General features: G+C 43.7%; 1 long non-coding RNA gene across 2 annotated transcripts; it reads left to right on the top strand.

The window, feature by feature from the left end:
- The first annotated feature begins 8,465 nt into the window (after positions 1-8,465).
- On the top strand, positions 8,466-23,003 carry LOC307209643. Of its 2 annotated transcripts, XR_013835685.1 has the most exons (4): positions 8,466-11,053; positions 20,765-20,839; positions 20,920-20,982; positions 22,357-23,003. It is a non-coding gene; the product is annotated as an uncharacterized lncRNA (long non-coding RNA). The 2 variants fall into 2 exon arrangements; XR_013835686.1 differs by lacking the exon at positions 8,466-11,053 and having other exon boundaries at positions 19,748-20,839.
- The last annotated feature ends 3,688 nt before the right edge of the window (positions 23,004-26,691 follow it).

The raw sequence follows: 26,691 nt of genomic DNA, 5'->3' as shown, positions 1-26,691 counted from the left end.
GACACTTCAAAAATTTATTGACCGATGAGGTTGTAGTTCTTGAGAGAGCCTGTCACATAGTAAGGCACACCCCTCCCTCCCTCCCTCTCTCCTGAGAGGTCTGAGGCAGCAGCTCACTGCTCAACATCTGCTGTTTTAACACTGCATATGCAGATGTTGGATCCATATCCCATGATTTTAGCTTGCTAGGAGGGTCAGCCCTAGCACTAGACAAATGGGGTGGGAGACAGCTGTTTCAGCTCCCCTCCAGCCATTTCTTCTCACCCCCCCCCCCAGCCAAGCTGTTCCCTCCTCATGGAGGACAGAGCCATGCGGTCTACCCAACATCCTGTGGAGTGGGGGAGGGGGCTGCCATCTCGTCCTTTGCCTCAGGCAGCAGAACTTCTTGGGCTGGCCTTGTACCTTCCCACCTCAGGAAAAGTTAACAGTAGATTTTAAAAGCTTGGCTGAAACTGTCACTGAAGCCCCCGGGAGTTTTTCCTCAATTAAAAGCGATTGCATTTGGCATCGCAAAAGCAAAGCAGCCCCCTAATCTCTCAGACTCTGTGGTTTGTCTTACATAAAATACATGCTGTACTTTTTTGGTGCCAAGGGAAAATATTTAAGTCCTTATTATGTGATAAAGAAGATGAAAACTTATTGGAAAAAGCCTTCGGAAGGAGTATTTTGGTTTGAGTGAAAGAATTCCTTCATTCTCTACTACAGTTTGTTTTGCGGATGCCAGGAGCACAGCTCAGGTGACCAGCACAATAAGGTGCTGGGCAGCTGAACTGAATATTTGGGTAGTTTTGGCAAAATCCTAAATTGGGAACAGCTGTGCACAAACGAGCAGGGTTCAGCTTGCTGATGCTGCCACATTGTGCTGCTGTTACAGTTTGTCCTCCATGGTATCTGATCTCCGGTCAGGAGTATTACTTTTTACATGCATTTTTCAAGGACAAAGGGAGAAAGAATGCCATGCGTGTTCCAGGCTGTGCATCTTTTGCAGCTGTCCTGACCATGTGCAAGACTGTGACTGGCCATAGGGGCATTGTTAGCGGTTAGCTGGGGGAGGGGGACCTGTTGTGGCCTGAATCTCCTACCCCTGCCCCAACACTTTAAAAAAACTTTTTAAAAATGGACTTACATTATAGCATTCCTCCTGAAAGTCGGCCTATACATCTATACATATAGATGCAAATTTAGAATATGTAAATTTAATGCAAGTTTTTGCCATGTGTCTGTTCCCCATAGTCTTTTAAGGATCCAGCAGCACCTCTAGCAACACCACTGGCCATTTATTTCAGGGTGGCTGGGGGTTCCTCCTTTCTACAACCTTGGCAACGGTAACCGTCAAAATACTCCTAGCTAAGCTCAGTCCTGCAACCTCAGTGTGTTTTGCTTCACACTGCTGTTTGTGCATGTGAAGTGGACCAAAAGAAACTCACTCCACAAAATGTGTTGCCTTCCAGGGCCCAATGAACTCCTGTGAACCTTGTGGTAAGCCCTATGGCCTGCTGTTTCCTTGGGCACTAGCTGTACCGTAACAGTAGCTCTCCTCATTAGAGTGCCTCATGTGATAAGAGTTCAGGACCTATTATTAGTTGTGTCTCTTTACAGCCTAAAATATAAACTTTAAAACTCTTTAGTGTGACAGCCCATTTCTCTGTGCAATTAAGGTAAGGGGGAACAGGACAAGGAAGGGGCTGGGAGCTCGTCATTGCCTTAGGTATGCGAATGGCTCTTGTCGCTAAAGGTTTTGCTCAAGATATCTGTGAATTTTATATATTTGCAGCCATGGACAAGTCCATTCTATGCTCATAAGTGGAGCCATTTTGACCTAATGTACCTTGGGCAGATGTCTGTCAAAGCCTTATTACTTTATCTTGCTTTCATCTCAAGGATGATTTCTATCCTGCCCATCAAACTATTTCAGGACAGCTTACAACACACAAATAGAAAACACAACTAAGACCATTTAAAAACACTTATACACACACCATACAATAAGATCTATAGACAGCAAATCAATTTAGAAAAAAACAGTGTAAAACCACCTGCAGATATAGAACACATCATCTTAAGATTAAAGCCTGGAAAAATGAAATGCTGTGCTAAAATTACACCAGGGCAGGAACTTAATAGCATAAGAAGAGCCTACTGGATCAGACCAGTGGCCCACCTAGTGCAGCACCCTATTCCCACAGTAGCCAATTAGATGTGGGTCTGTGAGAAGTTGACAAGCAGGAACTGTGCAGGAGCACTCTTCACACCTGCGATTCCCAGCAAATGGTGTTCAGAAGCATTGCTGCCTCCTACCATGGAAGGAGAGCAAAGCAATCACTGATAGCATCACTTGCCAATAATCCTCTTTTAAAACCATCCTAGTTCTTGGCCATCGCTACCTCTTGTGGGAGTGAGTTCCACAGTTTAACTACGTGGTGCCTGAACAAGAACCTTCCTTTATCTGTCTCAAATCTTTCAGTGTTCAGCTTCGTGGGATGTCCACAAGTTCTAGTGCTGAAAGGAGAATAAACTTTTTCTCTATCCACTATCCTCTATCTCAATGCCATGCATTTTTTTAATATAAACTTCTATCATACCATCTTTTCTCGAAACTAAAAAGTTCCAAATGCTGCAACCCTTCCCCACAGCAGAATTGCTCCATCTCCTTGATCATTTGGGTTGTTTGTTTGTCCAACCTTTTACAATGGTTAGTAAGTTTTATAGTGGTGTGTTATAGACGTGTTTTCATTTGCTGCCTTGGGTGGACATAGTCTGAGCAGGCAACATAAATATTTAAAAATGAATACCTTTGGGTCTGTTCTAGGGTGCACTCAGCTCACACCGAGCAACAGTGAGCCCCAGCAGGCCTGGACAGAGTCCTGCATGAACAGAGTGTGTGCCTCAGAATATTTCTTCGTATACTTTGCATCAATGATCAACAGTTTGTAGCAGATGTGCAAGAGCGCCTTGGCATGGTGTGGAAGGTACTCTGAATTGAGACAGTTTGCAAATTCCTGCTTTGAGCCTAACTCAGCCTCATCACTTTACCACCACCACCACCACCCATTCCTCAGTACAGTGGTACCTCGGGATGCGAACGGGATCCGTTCCGGAGCCCCGTTCGCATCCAGAAGCAATTGTAACTAGCGACGGCACGTCTGCGCATGCACACGTCGCTTTTCGCCGCTTCTGCACATGCGCATGACATCATTTTGAGCATCTACGCATGCGCAAGTGATGAAACCTGGAAGTAACGGAGCACAACTTGAACGCGCTCAACATGAAGCATATTCAACCCAAGGCATGACTGTACAATGTAAAGGTAAAGGACCCCTGACAGTTAAGTCCAGAATGTAGAGGCCATGTAAAGTGCTCCTTGGGCAGATCCTATTGGAGCAGATCCTTGTTTAGGGCACCAGATCACTTTACTAGCTCACCTGTGGAGCTGTGTGAATTCTTCTAGAGGTTCAGCACACAACACTGTCCAGAAGCTTGAAGGTGGGGGACAATGAAGAAATGGAGATCAAACCTGAAATGCAAGTGGCAAACTTTTTTAAACACCTGGCCATTCTAATAGGTTGCGAGAATTTTTCAGTTTTTTCTTTTTCTCAATAATATTTTTTAAAAAAACACCTTTACCTGCTTTTATATACAGAAGAGAGCAGCGTGGCCCAGTTTTAAACATGAGTCAGCTCAGCTATAATGTTAAATTGGGGAGGTGGGGAAAACCTGAATTCAAATCTGCAATGCAACCTTACACTTGCTAGACAGGACTTTGGGGGCAGGTGTCCCGAGACCTCCTCAGCAGAAGGGGCAGGAGGACACCCCCCCCCCCGCAACACAACAGAACTTGCTTACAACACTCCACAGCAAGGGAAGTACACATTCCCATTTAAACAACTCCCACCTCCTCGCCCACAACTGTTTCAAAGTGTCAGTAGATAAAAATGGTCCAAGTTAACCCACCACTGTTCAGGAAACTATTCTGGCTGTTAATGACAACTAGGCATTTAACTCCCATTTAATGTTAGCCCATTTACAGTGGTACCTCGGGTTAAGAACTTAATTCATTCTGGAGGTCTGTTCTTAACCTGAAACTGTTCTTAACCTGAGGTACCACTTTAGCTAATGGGGCCTCCTGCTGCTGCCGCCGCCACGCCGCTGCTGCGTGATTTCTGTTGTTAACAATGGGTAGTAAGTGGAAGGAGGGAGCAGGCAGTATCAGTGCTGCACACGTTATTGCAATGTTTTTAAAGGTAGAATAAGTCAAATGATGGGGGGGGGGGAATCAATGAAGCCCTTAATGAAAAGGACTACAGAAATAATAATTGTGGCTTTGGCTAGCTAAGCCTAAACCAAAACAGAACAATCGTAAGAATGGTGGTGAATTATGACAAATTTAGCCAAAGGAATAATAAAAGTTGGTATTCTGCTTTAGATTTGGTTTTCTTTTTTCAGTCTTTGTAAGACTTCTGCCCACGTGAAGGTTTCTTTGCTGCCACTTTACAACTAACTAAAACTAAACTAGTGAACTAAGAAAACCCAACTTAACATTTGTTTAAAATCCTTTTCTTATTATAATCCATATCACAATACTCCAGTACAGTGGTACCTCAGGTTACATATGCTTCAGGTTACAGACTCCGCTAATCCAGAAATAGTACCTCGGGTTAAAAACTTTGCTTCAGGATGAGAACAGAAATCGTGCTCCGGCGGCGTGGCGGCAGCAGGAGGCCCCATTAGCTAAAGTGGTGCTTCAGGTTAAGAACAGTTTCAGGTTAAATACGGACCTCTGGAACGAATTAAGTACTTAATCTGAGGTACCACTGTATTGTGAAATGCCTACTAAATAGGCATAACTATGACTGAAATCTTGTGCACACGTTTTTGAGAGTAAGCCTCACTGAATACTGTGGATGCCTTGAACATCCAAGTGGGAAAGTAAGAGACTGGAAAACACTACTGATGAATGGCCACATCCTTCCTTTCTCTTGTAAAAGGGATCTATTTCCACCTTTGCCTTTACTGGTCCTGGTACATTGTTCTAAGAGTACTTTGTTGCCCTAAATTGTGTCTTTGGCTACTGTGGCTGTGATACCTCCAAAAACTTGTTGATCTCCTAGGAATGAGTGTATTTGTTAATTTCAGTTTTTCTCAGTTTCTTTGTGTGTGTGTTTTTCAATCTTATATTTAGTTTGCCACCTTTCCACACCAGTTTGATTTTCTTTTTTAAAGTCCTCATTAATATACTCTTTTTTTGCCAGCAATGTTCTCTAACACAATGCATTTTAAACGTTAGTTTCACTAATATAGGGATTTTTGTGCATACTTTCCTCTAAAATCCACCTAAATCCCCTAAAATCCACTAGTTTTAGTTCAAAGAAGTGTGAATTTCAAAAGATAGCTGTGTTTTGACTGACATATGTCTTCAACAAGTGTGAAGTGGGTAGGGTTGCATTAAAATATGAACAGAACTAGATTTCTCCTCCATCCCTACCACTTCAGGTTCCCATTGACCATGAAGCCCACCATCTCCATTATTGCTTTGCCTTGAGGATTTTAGGCCTCAGAAATGAGACCTTTCCTAGCCTCTGGAGTCCTATGCTGTCCTTGTTGTCCACCCGTACAAAGACTTTTACCCATTTTGCTTAAGAGTTTATGAGACTTTCCAAAAAATGCACTTGCGTATACAATCCCGAAGACTGCAAAGCACGTGGGATCAGACTCACAGCAAGTCTCCTTCAGGCCCGGTTGCAAGGCCTCTGTAGTCTTCCTTTGGCAGGAAGCCATGCAGACATGACGGAGACCTTGGATAAATGTGGAGGGAAGCGCAAGTTCTGTGTCCTTAGAGGCTGTAAATGCCAGGGTGTGTATGCATTTCTGCTTGTGTGTGGAGGGGTACCATTTGTTGATAGCAAAGGGCAAAGAAAGTAACAAACAAAAGGATTCTCTCTCATGGAGCTTCAGGAATTTATATTGGCTCATAACCCTTTGAGAACAAGCGCCCCGAGCAAGCTGGCACCACATGAGAAACAACACTGATAGCACAGTGCCCTTTTGCATTTTAGAGCGGGATCACTATGTACTAAGGGAACCGTGCCACTGATTACCAATTAATCATGCTCTAAAAGCTTCACAAGTGAAGAATCCCACAGGCACTTCTTTCTTAAAGAGGCAAAGGCACTGAGGAGCACAGATGGGGCAGGGAGGGAGAAAGAAGCACAGAGGGAACCACCAAATCGAGGACGTGCAAAATTTGCTTGGCATTTGGAATTTGCTTATTGTTTTTGAAGAGTTTTTCTTTTTTAAAAAAAAAAACAACAACTCATAGGAATGCAAGAGGCTGGCAGCAATGACTGCGGCAAAGAATAATGTGAGCAGGCATTATCCACAGCGGGGCCTTCTGTACATGTGTAGCCCCTCGTCATTTTGATTTATAGCTGCTCTTGCTGCTTTCTTATAGCTGATGAGGTTCTACCATTCCACCACCCGTGTTTCAGTTCTGGATTGATTTCAGACTGATAAAACTGTGATGCCCCTTTTCTCACATGCTTAAGGATACCAGTGTTTTTCCACAATGCGCCTTGCCCCTGCCAGTGCCCCTGTCCATCTTGCCAAGTGGCACCACTGGTTACTGCAGCCTAGCTCTTGGTGTTATTGGAGGCAGTGGCCTATGCTTCTGCATGCATGCAGTTCTGTATGGCTTTTCTGGATGATGTGGGGTGGGGAGAACACAACAACACTGCTTTGACCCAAATGTTTTTCGTTATGTGGTGTAAAAGGAAAGTAACCTTTCTCACTTGCAGATAGGCTCTGAAGGGGTAAATGTGTACAGTGGTACCTCTACTTACATTCACCTCTGGTTATGTATCCTTTGGGATACGTGCGCAGCAAACCCGGAAGTATTTTTCTGGGTTTCGCTGCACGCGCAGAAGCGTTAAACCGTGCCACACACATACGCAGAAGTGGCACCTCCGGATACACACAGCTCAGGATCTGACTGGAGCTCCGGAACAGATCCCGTGTGCAACCGGAGATACCACTGTACTCTTGAGTTGGTGAGAGGGGAGCACTCATCTTCCAAAGAACATAGGAAGCTTCTTAATACTGAGTCAGATCTTTGGTTTATTGGAATCAGATTTATCTTCCCACTGACTGGTATGGGTAGGGGATGAATTTAATTATGTTCACATAATTAAGAAGAATCTGCCTAATTCACGCTTCCTGAAAAGCAGCCTTTCTTCAAAATTTGCAGTTTTCTGAATTTTGCAATGTAGTTCCCAGCTATGTAATATGTACAAAGATGCATATACTGGGGTAAAGTGTTGATAAAAATACAAATATTAATCAAAATAATATACAGAAATTCAGCATTTCTATGGGGAATTGTTTTGCAAAAATGTACATGTTGGGCAAAATCGCATTAAAATGGATATATTTAGCAAAATTTGCATCAAAATGGTGATTAATTTTCATGCTTAAAAAAAATTTGCACACTGATGTGGAAACGTGGAGCACTGAACTTCAGACTGCGGAAAAGCCCCAGAAAGAAATGGAGAAAGAGAAATTGAAATTGACAGATTTGCCTAACTCTGCTGAGGGGCAGCGGCTCTCCAGGATTTCAGACAAGATCCTTGTCAAGCGCTACCTGAAGATTTTTGGGGTGGGATGTGGAACTTTCTGCATGCAGTGCATGGACTCTACAGAAGAGCTATTGCCAAGGATGTGGGAAAGGAGAAATGGCTCATTTACAAGATATTAATTCAGATCAGAGTAGCAAAGGGTGATAAACAAAAGTTAGGGGTGTGCCATGGAGGAAATAAAACATAAAATACAGCCTGATCCATTTGCTGCATGTTAACTTAGAGGAAGTTCCCCAGGCCTTGCTCCCAGGTAAGCGTTGAAGTTTCAGAAATGTATCTCTGTGATGTGGTGAGCTGTTGGCATGGGGAAGCTATTTTCACACTTGGGCAATTTCAAATGAGTGCCTCCCAGTGTGAAAGAAGATGTGAGGCATACCCTACATGGATCGGCTCTCATGCTTTAGGAGAAAGATGGACAGTTGTACTAACTTTGCAGGTCATCCATGAGAGACTGTGACTGGCTCAAGGTCGAGGAGTTTTACATCTGAAGAAGTGGAAATTTTCATCTTGGTTTATAGAGGCTCCATAGCCCAAGGGCTTGAGAATACTCACTCTAAAAATAAGTGTGCTGACTGAGTCTGTTTGAGATTAGGACTCTCCAAAGCCAGAAGAATCAAGTTTTTATTCAAGCGGTATTTTATTTCTATTTGCCTCAGGAGCCAGGGATCAGATTATTTGCCCATTTGCTTGTACAGTTTGGTTCCATGACACAGTAGTCAAAATGTCATGAATTGCCCACTTTCCTCCTTCTTGGGCTGGCAGCCTTTGTGCCTCTACAAAAGTGGCATTAATGAAAGCCAGTAAGGAAAAGGAATGGCCTGTGTGATATGCTACAGAAGACTGGCAAAGAGCCAGAGTACAAAAGGGAAGAGCTTTTGCTCCTGACTTAGAGCATCCAATTTTCTCATAAATAGTGTGTGGTTCTTGGATGGGCGGAAGGCACCTCATGGTGGTTGAGCTGACTTGCCATTCCACCACCCAAAATATACAGAAAAAGCTCCTTTGGTGATGCTCAGTTTGCCAAGCAAATCTGCCACTTCTAATTGTCCGTCTTTAATTCCTTTTCCTGTTGCCCAGCTCAACAAACAAGTCTCCTGATAACTGCAAGTCCCATTATTCAGAAGTCTTTGGGTATCCACAGTCCTGACAAATGGCCAGGGCCTGTTGTTTTGAGGGTTAGGCTCATAAGCCGCAGAAAAAAGCAGCATAATGGTTGGCACAATGGGTCAGCGCAGTGGTTGCTTGTGTAACCCAGCCTTCAGACAGGGTCCGGCTGCCCAGAAAGTTCACAGTTAGGGCATGATAATGGCAAAAGTTAGATGCTTGGGCATGGAAGGATCCATGAGTTTAACTATTCTCCAAGCATTTTTCTAAAAAAGAAATTTACGTTGATGTCTTACAGCAACTGTAATTTATGCCTTACATTTTTATCTCATCTTTCTCTAAAGAATTCAGCCAGAGCAACATACATGGTTCTCTCAGCCCACACCCCTTTTATCCTCACAACAAACCCCATGAAGTGGGCTAGGGTGAGAAGCAGTGACTAGCCCAAGGTAGCACTGTGTGCTTAATGGTGGAATAGGATTTGAACCCAGCTATCAAGATTCTGACATTCTAACCATTACGCCCCACTGGTTCTCATGCATTGTTCAAAGGAGTATTTCTGTTTTATCAAAAGCCCTCCTGCCTATAGACTGGACAACCCCATCATATTTTCAGATTCCTTCTAATTATATACTTTTGGAGCCCATATTTCAAACCTCTACAATATTCCCGCTTAGTTGTCTTGTTTCTGCTCTAAAAAGTCCCAACCATTTCCACCTTCCTTTGTACCAAAGATGATCCATTCCCTTAGATTGTTTTGATTATCCTCCCTAAGGCAGAACATTTAGGGCCATTGCAAAAGGACAGAAAATGACCGGTCATTTGGGCTGCAATCCTTTGTGTCCATTTACTTAGGAGTAAGCCCTGGTGAAATCTGTGGGGATCAGTAGAGATCCCTGTTGCTTTGTCACTTTGCATTTTCTCCCCACAAGAGTGGTGTGGCGTGGCAACATTTGCATTCTTTGCCTCAGACTCCAGGATGCCTTAGGCCATCTCTTTCTGCTTCTGGAGACTGGACTTTCTGCCAAAACATTAACCCTCTGATACTGGAAACATCTGTGTGCTTTCATTTGGCAGAGGAGACCAGCATGGTATTTTTAACTTTCTCAGTGGACCTTCACAGATGCTCAGTTCTTCTTCAAGAACATAAGTATAATTGGGATGCGTCAGCTACTCAGACAGCTTTCCCAGGAACACATGCAGTGCACCCACACAGACCCTGCATTCAAGGAAAAATACGCCCTGTACCTCTACATATATGAATGGTGCTCTTCAGGAACTGTCTGGGCATTCCTCCTGCCAGCACGGCTGTTCCGTCAATCGCCCCACTGAGCTTTACCAGCGCCACATGACAAATAAAGCAAACAGGCAGAAACAGATCAACTTCACTGGATAATGCAAAATAGCTGTGGGAGAGAGAAGAGTTGAGTTATATTACGGATCAGCAATGCGCTTTATAACATTATTTTTATCATTATCATACTGCTTAATTGCCAATGTGACTTTTAAGTGGCTTACAAGAATAAAAGACATTACAAAAAAATATAAATGCACATAATTTAAAATATGCAATAAAACCAGTTCACCCAAACGTTAAATTAGACACCCGCAATTAAAATGTAAAATAAAACTAGCCCATTAAAACAATGCCACAATTAAAATAGCAACAGAAGATTCAAGTCAGGAGACTGGGGAAGGTCATCTGAGCTAAGTGGACCAATGATCTGACTTGGTGTAAGGCAGCTTCCTATGACTAGTGGGAGGGAAGGGGAACTTAAACGTCTCCACACCATTGGCTCCCAGCAGAATGGGCAATGCTCAAGGATGATGGGAGTTGTTGTTTTGCAACATCTATTGTAACCAGTTTGTAAAGAGTCCAAGTAGTCAACATACCTGGAGGAATTCAATGTTTTTTGTAACATCTTGTCCCAGCTTTAGCTATATATTATTTACCTGTGCCCCCAGGAGAACATCCTTGGGCACATCACCATCTTTCAGACTCTTTATAAAATGGGAATAATATTTACTTGCTGATCAGTGTTGTTATAAAGTTCTTCCCCCCCCCCCCCCGCAATTTGCACTTTAAAAGTGTGCCACATAATTGATTTGTGCTGCTGCTGACTTTTGAAAGGATTCCTTGCTCCTCTTTTCCTTACCAGTGTATGTGGCATAAAACTCTCATGGGAAGTGATGGCTCAAAAATTCCACCTGGAAAGAGACATCACAGAAAACAACAACCAGGAGCATATGCTCTTCTACTGCAGGTTTTTCAAACCACTGAATTTACTGGGATATAGCAGTGGTGCAACTGCGATGACAAGGTGAGAAGTGCCTATTTATTGTCCTTTCCATTCTTGTTAAAGAAGTGTAAACCTCTGTCAGGACTGAACTAACCAAGTAGCACAGAGTGGGCATTCTTCTTAGCTCTGGATGGCACTCAATGTGTCAACGAGCACACTTAACAGCTCCGCTAAGTTTTAAGTTTCCAGGGAAATGGATAACCTTCTCTCAGAAATTATTCAGAGGCATTGGAAGTTTCAAATGATGCTCTGTTTCTGTGTGAGCAGTTTGCTCGAGGCCAGATGGCCAGTGTTTGAGCCAGAAGAATGTGGTTATTTCACATATTTATATGAGCATATAATTTGCATTAATTATACAAGAACCCACAGCACACGTGGTGAACGCGGGGTACGCCTTTGATACCAGTTGCACACAGTCCGGCATGAGATTAGATGTTAATGTTCTTGGATATTTTAGAGGCCTTAACTGAATGATGGTTCAAGAAGGAAAATGTTGGCTAACAAATCAACAGAGTGCTGACTAGAAAAATGAGCAAGTATGAACGCATGCAAAAACAAGGAACCCTGACGAAAGAGATTCACTGTTTATTTGTCAATATTAGTTTGCAGCACAGGTCAATTGGGACGCAGGTGGCACTGTGGGTAAAACCTCAGTGCCTAGGACTTGCCAATCGCATGGTCGGCAGTTCGAATCCCTGTGGCGGGGTGAGCTCCCGTTGTTCGGTCCCAGCTCCTGCCCACCTAGCAGTTCGAAAGCACCCTTAAGTGCAAGTAGATAAATAGGTACCGCTTTATAGCAGGAAGGTAAACGGCATTTCCGTGTGCTGCGCTGGTGCCGGTTCACTAGAGCAGCTTCGTCACGCTGGCCACGTGACCCGGAAGTGTCTCCGGACAGTGCTGGCCCACAGCCTCTTAAGTGAGATGGGCACACAACCCTAGAGTCGGATACGACTGGCCCGTACGGGCAGGGGTACCTTTACCTTTTACCTTACAGGTCAATTACATCCCACTGTGGTTTATAACTCTCAAAAGGAACAGCAAACGATGCATTAAATGAATGTTGTAGCCGCAGACAACCTTGCTTTAAGGAACTGCCCTCCAGTTTCTGCACAAGTGCTCTCTATGTAATGTTTTATTTCCTGGTAACAAGTCATTGCACATCTGGATTAATGATAAGGCGTTCTCACTAACAGATAGCAATGAACTGATCTGTCAAAAAAATATTCTTTTGAGCAAGCGGTTTATAAATTTTCGAAATGAAGTACATAAATGAAAGACTGCCACCAGCCATACAATCTGAGTAGGCACAGGAGCCCTGCTAGAATTCCACAGAGAGAGAGTTGGCTTCCCACCTGTCCCTGCTACTGCTGCTGCACATTTTGCTTGTGATTTCCATAGCACTGGAGGTGAGAAGAGCCTTTGCCTCTGTGCAGGTCGAATGGCTTTGTGGGGAGACAAAAGAAACACAGGAGTGGTGGTGGCAATAATATGCCATGGAGAGCCACTGCAACAGACAGTTCCCATAATTTGTTGGGAGTCAGTGCATACTTGAGAAAGAGTGTCACACCACCATGGTGCTCCTCCTCCTATTCTATAGGTCTCAGTCATTGGTAGTTCCCTACTGGAGAAGCCTCCCCCCTCCAATGGCTTTGTTTGGAGATCCACCTCCAATGACGAGGCTTCATTCCTAGGCCAAATAGCTGCTTGTGGTGGAATTTTCTATTGAGAATGGTCCCCCCCCCCAAAAAAAAAGGCTTTCCCTCAGATTCTGTTTGTTTAATATACATAGGTCTGAAAGAAAAAAAAGAAAACAAAAACAGGAAGGTAGAAAAGAGGGAGGAACAACACACCAGCTCACATCAAAAATCCAATAGCTATCAAGACACCCATTTTAATTTAAACATATATGCTGATACAGGTCATCCACCTCTCCAGATAGGTATTCAGAAAAGACTGACATTTATAATAGATTTGTTCACATGCAGCAAGGTCAGTGAGACCTTCAGATTATTGCATAATAGATAGTGACTGTTTATCCTTCCAACTCGAAGTATAAGTGTTTTAGCAACCAACAGTGTTCACTAAATACCCTTTTGTTGTCCTGCCATTAATCCCCATACTACGAGAGTATAATTTAAAAGTGCACAGACATCAGCAAGTATCAAGGATTCCACTAGTACAAAACTGATACTGACAGGCCCATGCAGAGCTTGTCTGAGGCCTGGGGCAGGAGTCTTGTTAGAATAAAGTTAGAAACTCAAACAAAAAAGCAGTTGGTCCCTGGTGGGGGGACCTGGTCAACTTAGCCCTCCAAGGCCTGGGGCAAATGTACCCAGCTGTGCCTCCCTCTGCACGGGCTTGGACCCGACTATAAGACCAGAAAGAATATATCACTGGACATGCCTGAAGTGTAGGTGGGTTCCCATGAGGCAAAACACGGTGATAACAGCAAGAACCTTGATTGAACTACATAACTGGGAAACAGGGGCAAAGCAACTGCTTATATACAATCCTGAAAGCCTGGGCCACTCCCAACGTGATTGGCTGTCTAAAGTTCCAAGCTGCGAATCACAACTCAGAGTTCAAGGGCAAATGGCAGAGGCCCAAATCCTGAAATGTTCTGTGATTGGACATCATGTATCCGATACATAGAATCATAGAATCATAGAGTTGGAAGAGACCACAAGGGCCATCGAGTCCAACCCCCTGCCAAGATGGTGTTTCCTGCTTGGCAGGGGGTTGGACTCGATGGCTCTTGTGGTCTCTTCCAACTCTATGATTCTATGATTCTATGATTCTATGATTCTATGTATCGGATCAGAACACAGGAGCTCAGAATCCTTAGTCCAAACTCAAGCTCAGGCAAACATATACCACTGAATACATAACAATGCTCCCATCACTCCTCCTTACAACAATCCAATCCTGACACCCACCCACCCCACCCACCACAGCTATTTAATTTGAGGATGGGGGAAGACTCACATGATGTCAAACCATACATTTAACATAATGTGTAGTTTGGCCTTGTGAGACTTATTTTCACTCATTGAAAGTGCTTCCATTTTTGCTGAATCATGCTTACTTTTATCATGATCTACCCCAAGTGCTTTTGAATATTGATTTCTCGTATACTGTCATCACCTCCTGAGTGTAGAAAGGGCTGCCATAAGGAAAGCTCCAAATGTATATAAAAAGAATGAAAGATTATATAAAAATAAACTTCAGAAATGCCAGTTAGTTTTGTTCCCATCTGCTCACTGGAAATCTCAGCTCCCTTGCAAGCGAAATCTTCCAGATTCCAAATAAGCTAGGAAACTTTTTAAAAATGGTAAAGCACTTTGGATACTGAAAAGGCGCTATTAAAATGGTTAATCATGGACAGGCTGCAAGTTTTAGAGAACGATCTGGTGGTGGCAGAGAAACCACCACTGGCTAAACCTTGCTGCAGCCAGAATGGGAGGTATTGGTGATGGTGGGGTGATATTTTCCTTCCCTTTTCTCCCTGGTTCTCTTTGTTCTACTTTTCCTCCCATTCTGGTCAGTTATTGACCACACCAACTTTTGGACATTGTTTGGGGCATACCAGGAGAATGAGGGAGGCGGCAGGTGTTTGGCTGCCCCAGCATGCTCCATTTTGGCCCTCACCAATGGTGGGTTAACTGCCATTGAATGGATGTCTACCCCCACAAAGTTTTCCACAGACACACAGTGGGGCAAAGTGGCATTTCTGCTCCTCAGCTGACTTTGGGTTTAGGGTTGCTGTCTTGGCTGGTTTCCATCAGATAATGGTCAGGTAAGAAATATCATTGGCTTTATAACTGTTTTCTAGGGAACTCTTTAGAAGCTTATGAAAGTTTGCTCAATATTGAAAGACTACCACTTCCACCATAGGGGAATCCTGGCTGTGGACCTGTTCACAGTGGGTCATTGAGCAATGTGTCCTAGAGAATGCCCCAGAATCCCCAGAAGCAGATTCTGTGGAAGATCCCTAGACTTCCACAGAATTGTAGAGTTGGAAGAGACCCCAATGCGATATAGAAATCACAGCTAAAGAATCCCTGGAAGACAGCCACCCAACCTCTCTTTTAAAACTCTAATGAAGAAGGTCCCCTGGCAGATGTCAGTGTACAAAGTCATCCCTGAATGTAGAAATTTTGAAAACAACTGCAATAAGGAATGCTATGCATCAACTATCAATACTTTATAATGAATTGATTTTAGAATGCTGTATTATTTTACTGTTGTTAGCCGCTATGAGCCCAGCTTCGGCTGGGGAGGGCGGGATATAAATTATTATTATTATTATTATTATTATTATTATTATTATTACTACTACTACTACTACTACTACTACTATCATCATCATCATCATCACATACAAAACATACCTTTCCATTTGAAAATTTTGAAACTATAAGGCACAAAGTAGTTTAAGATCCAAGTGCAATGTATACTGGGCTTCCTAACCCCAAGTTTTCATGTGGTAGTATGGGACCATACTAGAAGTGTTCACTGTGGCTTTCGTATCTTTGCATCACAGAAACCCCAAGCAACTTCAAAAATAATCTTATACAGTGGTACCTCGGGTTACATATGCTTCAGGTTACAGACTCTGCTAACCCAGAAATAGTGCTTCAGGTTAAGAACTTTGCTTCAGCATAAGAACAGGAATCGTGCTCCGGTGGCGCGGCAGCAGTGGGAGGCCCCATTAGCTAAAGTGGTGCTTTAGGTTAAGAACAGTTTCAGGTTAAGAACGGACCTCCAGAACGAATTAAGTACTTAACCTGAGGTACCACTGTAGTGGAAAGAAATCAGTTGTCTAAATATTGCCTCACCAATAATGTAACTTCAAGTGTGTGCTTGGGTATGAGAGCACCATAAGAATATGTAGTTGTATGCCTTTTCTGAATTGCATAAAAACAAACATGGGTGTTACATTATAAAAGCCATCTGATGTCAGGCTGAAAGGAGATCCCTGAACTGGAGATGCCAATGGGGAACGACCGTAGCTCAGCAGTGGAGCATCTGCCTTGCAAGCAAAAGCCTCCAGCTTCAATCCCCAAGATCTCCAGGAAGGGCTGGGAAAGGCCCCTGACTGCAATCCTGGAGTGTCGCTGCCAGTCAGTGCAGACAAAACTGAGTTGGATGGAGCTGTGATCTGACTCTCCGTAAGGCAGTTCTGTTCTGAAGGGTGCAGCCCCCAGGATGACAGAGTATTCTCCACATCCCTCCTTGTCAATGAACAATTGTAGTGATGCAAGGGACAGAAGCTTGGTCTTCTTTGCCAGGGAAGAGGAGGCAGTTAGCTTCCTGCATTCCTGGTCCAGCAAGGAATGCCTGCAGATGAATGCAAGCAATTTCTGGAAGAGTTTAAAGTTGTCTTCACATGAACAGCTGCACAGAAGCGTAATGGATGGCCACTGTCAAACACAAACCGTAAATTTCCCTGCAGAACTGGGGCTGAGTGTCTGACTGAGCCACATGTTGCCAGGGGCCCAGCAGGGGAAGGGAGGGGAGACGAGATAAGAAAGATAAACTCAGACTTAATCAAGCAATTGCTAGTTTGAAGACCATAACCATCACATTTTCCTTCTTCCTCAGCTTGGAGTGGAATCAAGTTGCACTTTCTGCTCGCAACTTCAAGACTGTAATTTTGCCAGGCCTGGTAATGAAATCAGCTATGAGTTAATGAAAGAAATCAAAAGCGCCAGATTTATTAAAGCCAAAATGTCATACCCTTTGCTGATCAAAAGTGGCTTTGATGGAGCTAACTTCCAGAGTGGTAGGCATATTAGCATCAAGTGAGAATTTAATTGTGTGGATGCAAGTGGTGCTCTCATTTTTTAAAATTTAAATAGCTGCAGGGGCCCTGGAGCAACAGCACCCAAATAGCAGGGAGTGGAGAGGGAGTCCCAATAAAAACCAGCCGCTAAAGCTTTTGTTTGCTCTGAGAGGGGTGCTATTTAATTCTTTTCAAAAACCTAGATGTTAATTGCATTCAATTGACATCATTTCCAATTTGGCCATTAGTCTCTTGCCTCAAAAACAGCCACGGGTCTTGTGGAGCTGTCAAGAATTACAGATTAATCATGCTTAAGCTTTTGTAACTTCATCAGATGTTTGGTGTACATACAAGCTTGTAAGTACCGTCTGTGACAAAAAATTATCTTCAGTAAAGCTGAAGATAAGCAAAGTGGCCATTCACAACAGCAGCAATTACTTAGTGCTGTCTGACACACAGCACTTCCAGGCAACCTGTTCATTGAGCATTTTTTTATTTTATTTTATAGTAGTGACTATTTTTATCCCTCTCTCATAACACTAGAACTCGTGGACATCCAATATAGCTGAATGTTGGAAGATTCAGGACAACAAAGCCTATAGTTTTATTATGTTTTTATATATGCTGTAAGTCAGATTGGTGGGGTATTCTTCTTCTTCATCATCATCATCATCATCATTATTATTATACTATGATATCCTTTAAAAGAGGATTAGACAAATTCATGGAGGAGAGGGCTATCAATGTCTACTAACCATGACCGCTATGCTCTCTCTCCTCAGTTGGTGAAAGTAATGCTTCTGAAAACCAGTTGCTGGCAACCACAGGTGGGGAGAGTGCTCTTGTGCCCAAATCCTGCTTGCAGGTTTCCTAAGGGCTCCTGGATGGCCACTGTGAGAACAGGATGCTGGGTAGATGAACCATTGGCCTGATCTAGCAGGTTCTTCTTATGCTCTTTTGCTATGTTAATTAACACCTGCAGAAGCACAAGAAACCATTGTCCGGAGTCAAGCCTGAACAACCAGAATCCAATTTCTCTACAAGTTCCAATTTAGCCACTTAATGTGTCCCGCTGAAATTCCTTTGCTGGAGAATGGCAACTTTCAGGTCAATGGTAAAGTGTCTTGGAAGACTGAAATGGTCTCCTGCAGTTTTTTGAATATTGCCATTTCTGATGTTCATTTTGTTAAGGCAGGTTGATGGTGTATGGTTCAGCACTGTAGCACACGCTTAAGGGTACAAAACCTCTGCTGGTCCCATGCCAGCTGATCTGTACCAGCTGCACGCAACAGCAGGACCCCACAAAGGCTAAACTTAACATTTTCCCTAACAGAGGTTTAAAACTGAGATGCAAAACCCCATCCACCCAGACCCGTCTCCTCCATAATCACACACAGACACACCCCTCCTGCTTGGTCTCTTTTGCAACAGCAACAGCATGGAGATAGGTGGGCCTCCAGACCTATATATTCTCTTTGCAGTTTCCCCTTTTCCAACTGTCAAGTCAGGGAGCGGGGGAATTAGACTCAGGGAGGGATGATGGGAGTTGTAGTCCAGCAGCAACTGGAGGGCACCACGTTGGCCACCCTTGCTTTACGGCAACAGATGGTGCCATCCTAAAGGAGGAGTTCTAGGGAACATACGTGGAATATGAATGCTAGTACTATCGCAATTTGCTGACCCTAAATTACACCGTCCAATGCTCCCTCCGAACCCGAGCCGTCGGCCCACCTTATGTTCACCCCTGCTCACATGTGTACAGCAGGATGTGGCAGGACTGAAACAGCTCATTCAACCCTCTGAATTAGAGCTGCCCGCCTGCTCTCTTTTTTACACCGTCTGAAAAGCTCAGCCTAATCCTTTGCAGAGATCGGATAAGGAAGACTGAAAGGAATCACCCGGTCTTTCCAAAGGCCAAATCCGAAAGGCTGCGCTCAGACACAGCCTCCCAAATCCCAGCCACATTCCAGAGCAGACAAGAGGGCTAAGGTGGCCGCAGTTTGTACAGCTGTGTGGATGATGTGAAGGGCCTTTCATTACAATGGTTCCCAAGGGGAGCCCTGGCCTGACCCAAGGCCAACAAGCGGAGTATGACGAAATAAGTGTCGGGCAAGCGCTTGCGAGCCAGACACCAGGCACCACGGCTGCAGCTGCTCTGAGCCTCCGCTCCCCTCCCCCAGCACAGGTGATAAGCATCAACTTCTGCAAATGAGCGGTGAGAAAGCACCTGAAGAGATGCTGGCAAGGGGTTATCAGACAGAACAGCCATTCATCCGAGGCTGCTTTAATTAGATTTGGTTGACCCCCCCTCCCTTTCCCCTGCAGAGAAATAGCCAAGTGCAACATTTATAATTTGCCAAAGAGGAGGGGAAGGCATTTTTTTCCCTCCCTGCTGCTGAAAAGGAAGCTTCTATAGTTCAGTCTCTCCTGTTGCCAGCGTTTGCAAATGTTCCCAGGCTCCTTGGAACTGAGGGAGAAGTGCCTCTGTAGTTCTCCCATATACTCTCACAGAAATTAGGGGTCGTCTATAAAGTATGACACCATTTAAAGTCTAAATTTCAGTGTGTGTGTGTGTGCATGGAGAGGGGGGGTGATTTACAAAGATTATATCCTATATAGGAGTAAACATTTCTGCTTTTATAGCCACTGTCGCCTATGTGTCCTATTTTAATTGTAGAAGAAGAAGAAGAGTTTGGGTTTGATATCCTGCTTTATCACTACCCTAGGGAGTCTCAAAGCGGCTAACATTCTCCTTTCCCTTCCTCCCCCACAACAAACACTCTGTGAGGTGAGTGAGGCTGAGAGACTTCAGAGAAGTGTGACTAGCCCAAGGTCACCCAGCAGCTGCATGTGGAGGAGCGGAGACGGGAACCCAGTTCCCCAGATTACAAGACTACCGCTCTCAACCACTACACCACACTGGCTTTTAACTGTATTTTAATGGCTTATTATATTTTGATTATGTAAGCCATGCAGACCCTCCAAATGTGTCTATTTTCCAGGGACATCCCTGGAATGTCCCACTTTTCCTTCGGTTGTCCCTATTTACATTGGATAAATGTTGGAAGGTGTGGCATTATCTGACCCTCTAGCTGTCTGAAAGCAATCCTGTATAGGGAAGTTTTTTTATGTTTAATTATGTTTTTATATATGCTGGAAGCTGCCCAGAGTGGCTGGGGCAACCCAGTAAGATGTGTGGGGTATAAATAGCAATATTATCAATAGGGAATAGGGAAGCCCCCATTTTCATGGGAGAAACGTTGCAGGGTATGAACTATGTTGAAGGGCAACATACATAAAGGTCCATACAAATGAATATTTAAAATATAGAGGCAACCAGTACCCAACAGACCTAGTGGGGCTGCTAGGTTGTCAGGGAGACATGGCACCAAGGTCACAGGGCGTGGCCAATGAGGTCACAGGGGAGTGGGCAATGCTTCCTCGCATATGTAAGCTCCATACAACACAGTGGAGTTCATTTCTCAATTAAATGAATAGGGTTGTGGTAGGAACCACAAGTGCTTGGGAAGTTTATTTTAAAAACTAATCCTAGCCTTTTGTTCTTCATTATCATCTCCTTTATAAAAAAAAACAGAGACATTAACCTGAATCTGACCTCACGTTTCAACCAGTATTTCCTCCCTTGCCACAAGTTTCCTACACCATCCCTTGATGTATCCTTTATCTTAAGATGGCTGCTTCTCACTGAGAAGTAAACTTGTGTCTGAGCTATACCTTAAGGTTACAGATATTTTTCAGTGAATCCAGGGACACTTTTCAACTTCATTAGGAATGATAGGATTTTGTCTGGGGACCGATTTCTAAATCCAGGGACTGTCCCCGGGAAACTGGGACGTCTGGTAACCTTCCTATACCTGCACCATGTGGTGGTGGGTTGCCACATGACTGAATATGCTTTACAAATGTTTTCCTTGCATGTCTTACAGGCATGAGTGAGGTTCCAGTCTATGAGATGTACAGCTTTCGTCCAGCTGGAATGTAGCCTATTGCTCATTCTACTTGTTTCCTGCTTGGCAGGGGGTTGGACTCGATGGCCCTTGTGGTCTCTTCCAACTCTATGATTCTATGATTCAAAGTTAAGAGTCACTATTGTTGCTTCACCTCTGTCCCACCCCATCTTTGCATCTGGCCCAGCCCACCACAGGTATATGGCCCCCAGCAAATTACCTGTGAGTGCATGGGGCTTTGGGCTAAAAAGAAATATACCCCACCCCTGCCCTAAACCAGCAGTTTTCTAATTGCAGTCCTACATCCTGATCTTAAATTCATTACACCGAAGTAAGTTGCACTGCATTGATGGTGGTGATAATGAAGCACTGCATACATACAGTCCTAAATGACATCTAACTTTGTTTTAAGCTTTAAAAACACAGACCCACTGAGTTCCCTTTTCACAGAGTCATTTATGTATTTTTTCTTAGCTACAAACACTTCAAACCAGCATCTTCCAACTTCTTCGCTGGAGATGTGATATTAAAATGCTGATGAGCCAGCTGCAGATCCCTTTTCTCCTAAAAATGTAAACTTTCCTTTTGGAGTCTTTAAAAAAAATATTCAAATTGCAAGAGGGCCAGCCAGCTGTTGCTCAGCATGACCTCCTTTATTAGTCAAAGCGCTTCGTCCCACTTAATGTGTTCAGCATGGCAGACTGTCTTATGTGGCAACTTTGACAGGGGGATCATTACGCAACAATCTGCTTGCCTAACAAAAAAACTGTGAGTAAACTGACATTAAAATGATTTGCTAAAGTCCAGATTCACAAAGGGGCAGTCAACCCTTGCCATTTATTGTGATATTTGGCGTCACTCTGAAAACCTCAGTTCCCGGAGTCATCATGACTAACCCAATTTCATTTAAAAGAAAAAAGAAAAGGGCTTCTTAGCCATTATGGTTGTAAAGAAAGTAGGAAAAATACAACTGAAGGGTAACAAGCCACAAAACAAATAAAACAAATCTTACATTTTACTATCTTAATGAGGAACTCATTTTTATACCAGTCCTTGCTGTTTGCTTACTTAATACTGGCGACGCAAGGCGGCCAGGATTCAGAGAAAGGTCATGCTCGTTCACAGGACAACCCTCCACACTGCAGAAAAGGGAACACTGCTTTTAAAACTGAACCATGCCTTCTCTTCCATGGTAGCCAGAGCTTTGCTTGCTCTGAGAGAAAAACAGCCCATGTGCACAGATGTAACTCGTTTGGATCCGATACCAGACCAATGAAGAGTTTCTGGTTAACCAGTAGGATTGCATTTCAAATACACACAGAAGTAAGTTGGAGAATTTGCAGATTTTCAGTTCTACAACATACTACCCAATACTTTTCCCAGCCCACTTACATGTCCATTTAAGCCTGCTTGGTCTCTTCAAACCACACAACACCTTGATGGATCATCCACAATTTCCCTTGACCTGTATTTTTATCATATTGTGTACCAATTAATTCTCCCTTTCTCATTGTTCTCATTGTTCCACGGCTGCACCTTGCAAAAATCTGATCTTGCCCATGGAATTGAAGCTTGGGAAGCAAAATACCCATTTGGATTTTCTGCACATCTGATAAATTCCCATTCAGGAGGTAAGATTGGAACAACGAAAAAAACACTTGGATCCGGGAGAATTAATCATTACATGCTACAATCAAGTTACAGGTCAGGTGAAAGTGTGGACAAGCCCTTCGTGAGCATCCAATGAACTACAAAGCGGAAGAGGAGCATTGCATGGGTCTGTGAACTTGTTCTGCCTCAGTGCATTGGGAATGCCAAATTGTAGTTTCCTCTTTGAGATTATTATAAATACTTTCAAAGTACAGTGTGGGAGTGTGGCTGACATGCAAAAACTTCTGTCAACGGAAGGAAGAAACCCATACAGACAAAGGGCCAGGATCAGCCTTCTGGGAATGGGAGAAATCAGTGCTCTATGAACACAGAGTTCACTCCTAGTTTTACAGTACTCTAAGAAGTAGATAGTTAGAGAGATGCTAAGAAAGTATATTTCTCTCTCTCTCTCTCTCTCTCTCTCTCACACACACACACACACACACACACACACACACACACACACCAATCATTACAAAACCAAAATGGCACCACCCAGGAAAGCAAGCGATGTGACATAATGTTCACAGAACCTCAAGGTTTACAGAAATAGAAAAAAGAAATATTGAGAAAATAATTCCTTAGGGGATAAAATTGCTAATTAGGTGCTAATTTGCTACTAAAACAGGTTCAAGATCCTTGGGTTAACTCACAAAACCCTAAATAACTGAAGCACATAAGGGCTGCTGGCACATAAGGGCTTCCTTATTCTCCACATCAGTCCCTGGTGAGGCACTTTTAGTGGTCCCTTGAGGCTTAGTCAGGGTCCATGTCTTTAATGTGGCAGGTCCTGCCATGTGGAACTCCCTGCCAATAGATGTCCAGCAGGAGTCATCCTTGCTTTCTTTTAGACTTATTTTTTAAAACATACTGTTCAGACAGAAATTTTGATTTTGACATTTTTAACAACCAGTTTTTATTGACATGTTACTGAAGTTTTTTTAACCAGCCATTCTTGCATTATGTTTTTATGTTGTGTGCTGCCTTGCTATATTTCCTATGAAAGTGTTGTTTATAAACATTTAAATAAATTAAATATATATGGCTCTGTTCTGCTCTGTTCTTTTCTGTTCTGCTCTCCCCAATCTGTCCCTCTAAAATTACTCAGTCCTCCATCTATAATGCAGGAGCCACATCCAGGAACTGAGGAAAGGCGACTGTTCCTCACCTGGATGGGTCCTCTCTGGCCTAATGTCACCCTGAGTGTTTCAGCCCCAAGCACCTAGGCATTTTCCTGGCTACATGACTGCTTTGCGATTGGCTGGATAATGCCAGCGGTCAGTCAAGACCTGAGTCCAAAACTCTTTAAAGTGGACTGTGGTCCACAGTCTTTTTGTGTCTCAGTCACTCAACTCACCATCTACGCTGCTACATGGGAGGTGAGCTACATGCAAGTAGCTATGACTAGATAGAGTTGAACTAAAAGGTGATCTTTTGTTATTTTTGCAAAGCAGCGTTCTCCCTCTTCCATTTGTCCTCATCCTTTCTTTTATTTATTAATAAATGCCATCGTTAGGGCTTTGCATGTATTTGTGCCAAAACTATTGGGTTATTCTAAGCTCTCACATACCTAGTTACTTAGTTCATACTGTGTGTGTGAGAGAGAGAGTGGAATTTGGCAGAGAAAAACAAAATACTTTGGTCTCTAGGGAGGGACAGGTAAGCTGGATATTATCTTTGCTTCTCATTGTAACTATCTCCCCAGAAAGCACTCCTGTTTGGTGTTAGAGGGCAGCCTCCTTCATAGCCTCTGGCATGACTGGTCTACCCACACCAGCAGTTGTGGAAGGAAGGGAGTACATACACACCAAAAACCAGAAAATGGAAATTCCTTGCATTTGTGTTGTGCAGAAGGAAGGAACCAAAGCAAAGACTGAATCTGGAAATGCGAAGCTGCTCCACTCACTCAAAACAAGTGAGTGCATCTGGCCTGTGGAGGGGGAAAGAGGGGGAAAGTACCGTATTTTTCGCTCCATAAGACGCACTTTTTTCTTCCTAAAAAGTAAGGGGAAATGTTTGTGCGTCTTATGGAGTAAATGCGTGGTCCCTGGAGCTGAATTGCCCAGGGGCAAAAAGCAGATCATGCTTTTTTTTTTTTTTAAGAGGAAAGTGGGTGTTGAAACAAAACTGCTGATCGTTTGCGACCGGGGAGTGTGATAAGGGACGCTAGAGGTAAGGAAGGCTGCCTGGGAGGGGGGAGGTAAAGGCAGCAAACTTGCAAAGGGGGGAAACAGGAAGACTAAAGCCATAAGGAGAGAAATTAGAAGAAAATGAGGAGCAAAAAACTGTTCCATCTAAGGAAAAGATACTACACTAAGGCAAACAAGAGGAAAGGGTGTGTAGAAAGGAAACAGCTGATCAGTGGGATCAGAAGAGAGATAAGGGACGCTAGTGGAGGCTGTCTGGGAGGAGGGAGGTAAAATCCCATGGATCCTCAGGATTTTTGGATTGGGTCACCCCAAATTCACCATCAGATCACATGTCTGTGGTCACAGCAAGAACCACAAAAATTATATATCCACTGTTTAGTTCAAAATATTTTTTTTCTTGTTTTCCTCCTCTAAAAACTAGGTGCGTCTTATGGTCAGGTGCGTCTTATGGAGCGAAAAATACGGTACTCACTGAGGGAAGAGGAGGGACAAAGCAAAAAAAAAAGGAGATAAAATGAGGGTGACATGAGGGAAGACAAAGGACAAGAAGGAAATTTTTCAGGGGGGCGGCAGATGATGTTTCAAAAAAGAAACCTAAGGGGAACAAAACACCCCAGAAACAACAATGTGGAGAATGATCCTGTTCAGAGTGCTGACTACTGGTTGGAAAAGAAAGGAAAATGGAGGAGAGGGAATGAAGTATTGGGGAGCAGTGGCATAGCCTGGGGGGTGCAGGGGGGGCCGGCCGCACCGGGCGCAACATCTGGGGGTTAGGGCTAGGGGGCACAAATCCATGGGTTAGGGGGCGCAAATTACTTGCCTTGCCCCGGGTGCTGACAACCCACGCTATGCCACTGTTGGGGAGATCACAGGGAGTTGGCTGGAAGCCTGAATGGGAACAGGAGCACTCTCCGCAGTGCAGTGTTTTGTTGCAGGTCCCACTTCATGAGAGGTCCTCACTGCGTCACTAGGAAATTCACCGATATTCCCTCAGACTGACAGCAATTGCTTTTTCAAGCTTGGCCTCTCTTGCTTGTGGGCCTGCACAAGTAATTTCAATTTTAAGCTCAGCTGGTCCCACTTGCTCCGTTGTTTGGTGTGTGTGTGATGCTTGTGTTTAGTTTAGACATCGACAGGACCCTATGTACCTGCAATTTTAAGAAAAAGAAAACGTTGATATGACTACACTCCAACATTCAGATTGCTGGGCTGCCACACATGATCATCTGCCAGCCAGCTTCTCATTGGGTAGGATGACAGTGTCAAATTTTTAAGATGAAGGTGCCAGAGAAACATCTACATCACACCTCAAAGCATTTGTAATGCAGAAAGACGGCCCAAAGTAGATATCCAGATTCTGGCACACAGTGCCTTGTGCCAGCCAAAACCCAAGTAAAGAGGCTCTAGCACACTGGAACCTGAGGTTTCTTTCTTTCTATTAGCGTCACCTGCTTGCTGAAGAAGTGAGCAAATGGAGCTTTTGCTGCCAAACTCTGTGGCCACTCTTGCGGTGTGCAAATAAACAGGCGACATGATCTGAGTCCCATAAATCCCTAACTAATTTCGAAAGACTCTGAACATTTAATAAAGAGTTTCACAGTTTAAGTAGCAGCCAGTCGTTACAGTTTTGGAAGTACTGAGGCTGCCTGGAAACTGTCAGCAGACAGGTACCTCTCAGATGGCAGCATGGACAGTCATGGCAGTTGTATCATGGTCCAGCTTGTTTTCCTTTGCAATAATATTCCCTAAGTAAAAAATAAATTAAAAAATCAACTGGAACTACACAGGATACTTTTGCCATACGTCCTTGCAAGGGAGGTTTAAGCACAAAGAATGGAAAAATATGATCACTGGAGATGAATGTATTCACTGACTCTCCTTTACCAAAAGAATACAATTCTATGATTCTAAGAAAAAAATGCCTAAATTTAAGCAACTCCCAACACCCGGCTCTATCTGACCAACACTTGCTGTGTTTCCCCCATCTGCTCTCTCCAGCACACTGTGCTGACAAACATATCAGCATCACTTCCACAAATAAGCAACCTTGCTTGTTAAGTGATAATGCTCCATATCTAAAAATGGATTTGAGAAAGTTGCCTCTTT

Source organism: Podarcis cretensis (assembly GCF_951804945.1).
Source record: "Podarcis cretensis genome assembly, chromosome: 2".
In the NCBI taxonomy this organism is placed as follows: domain Eukaryota; kingdom Metazoa; phylum Chordata; class Lepidosauria; order Squamata; family Lacertidae; genus Podarcis; species Podarcis cretensis.
Note: the sequence above shows the minus strand (reverse complement) of the source record. Positions and strands in the feature narration are given on the sequence as shown.